This window comes from Zophobas morio, unplaced genomic scaffold (genome assembly GCF_036711695.1).
Source record: "Zophobas morio isolate AGI-343-1 ecotype UQ-CSIRO unplaced genomic scaffold, CSIRO_AGI_Zmor_V1 ptg000006l, whole genome shotgun sequence".
Classification (NCBI taxonomy): Eukaryota; Metazoa; Arthropoda; class Insecta; order Coleoptera; family Tenebrionidae; genus Zophobas; species Zophobas morio.
In genome coordinates, this window is record NW_026972111.1 from 10,840,806 (window position 1) to 10,842,608 (window position 1,803).

A 1,803-nucleotide genomic window follows, 5' to 3' on the forward strand; every position below is an offset into this window, starting at 1 on the left:
CACTCGTTAAGTTACACTTAATTTTTTTTAGCGCTTTAAACACATCTGCTTCACTTATCGTGTTGAATTGTATAAGATCATTGTAAGACTCACATACGAATTCATTCAAATTTGTGGCTTTACAGTCAGTGTAACCTGAACTAAAATGGGTTGCAAATGCATTCACTATATCTGCAGGATTACAGAGTACCTTGTTATTATAACTCATTTGGGACGGTATACCCCCTTGTTTTTTAAGTCTGCTTATATGTGTCCAGAATTTATTAGGATTGGCTTTTATGTTATTTTCCAAATCGCAGATGTAATCACGATAGGCAATTTTGACATCACGTTTTATTTCGGAACGTACAGATTTGAAATTCAAAAGATCCTCTAAACTTTTACTTCGTTTATACCTAGACCAAAGTTTCCATTTAAATTTGATTTTATTAATAATGTCAAATGTGAACCAAGGCGGGAAGGGGCTATGACGAATGTTACGAGTCTTGGGCACATAAATATCAAGGATGTTAATAAGTTTATTGTAGAATAAAGTACATGCAGTATTCGGATCATTAACTCCATTTAAAAACGACCAATTAATTTGCCCAAGATGGTGATAAAGGTTGGGATAATCAGCTTTCCGAAAGTTCCACCGTTTAACTAATATTTCAGAATTAGCCAAATACACTGACGTCATCCGAGGTCATCAAGATGGCAGCGTTTGACAACTAGCCGGTTTTCTCATAAGAGTCAATGCTAATATTTTCGGAATTCATTTAAATTTGAGAGTGTGTCAACTGTGTTTTTATAGTTTGGTAAGTTTGTTACAGTTTCTAGACTGTGTAGATATCTGTAAAACGCACCATAACGTTTGAATATCCTTAAAAAATAATGTTTTCCAATGTGATGTACAGGTTAACTTCGCTGCATTTTATATTATTTGTTTTGCAAATTAATTCTGTGTTAATGTACATCAATGTTTTTTAAATACACTAGCATCTTAATATACTATTTTGTATTTTAGGAGAAAATGCCTACATTTTGTGCTGTTGTGGGTTGCGCGAATCGAAGCACCAGAAATGCGGACAAATTTTATTTTCCTTTCCCAGCAATTAGCAACAATAAAGGTAAATATAGTATACAGGATGGGGAAAAAAGGCGGAAGCTTTGGTTAAAAGCCTTGAAACGAGTGGATTTAACGAAGCCAAAGTAAAGTATTCCTATATTTGTTCGGATCATTTTATTTTAGGTACAGTAACTACTTATTAGATTTACAGTTTCTAATAAATTACTACATTGGTGCTCTTTTAGGTAAACCTGCAGATTTGTCGGTTGTGGACCATCCTGATTATATTCCATCACAAAATTTAGGATATCAAAATAAATCCACTCAATACTTGTAATGTTGAAAGACACAGTCGTTTAAAAAAGAGAAAACTGAATAAATGGCTCTAGACTTTTGAATGCACGAATTTCATTGTGGGTTATTTTAATTATTCCAAAAATAAAAAAGTTTAGAATGGTATTCATTGTTATGGTAGGGACATCGTCTAAACACAAATTAAAATCACTTGCACTCATTGTATAAGGATCTACGCCGTTTAAATTGTTTAACTTTTGTACATATCTGCTTTTCTCTTTGACGGAAAGACATCGTGCATAATCACTTAAATTATCCATACTTTAAAAACAAATTACACACCTTCACTTAAACCCGTCACATTAACCTCAAACGAAAATATTAATTTCCGATTTACCGCTTAAAACACACGGATGTATTTTGGGCGACGAGGAATTCAGACCAAAACAGCGTTCTGTATT

The 1,803-nt window shown here is 33.2% G+C and overlaps 1 long non-coding RNA gene across 1 annotated transcript; it reads left to right on the forward strand.

Annotated features, from left to right (window-relative positions):
- The first annotated feature begins 647 nt into the window (after positions 1–647).
- Positions 648–1,446, forward strand: LOC135123582 (uncharacterized). The gene is made up of 3 exons (XR_010279668.1): positions 648–797; positions 1,007–1,231; positions 1,294–1,446. It is a non-coding gene; the product is annotated as an uncharacterized LOC135123582 (long non-coding RNA).
- The last annotated feature ends 357 nt before the right edge of the window (positions 1,447–1,803 follow it).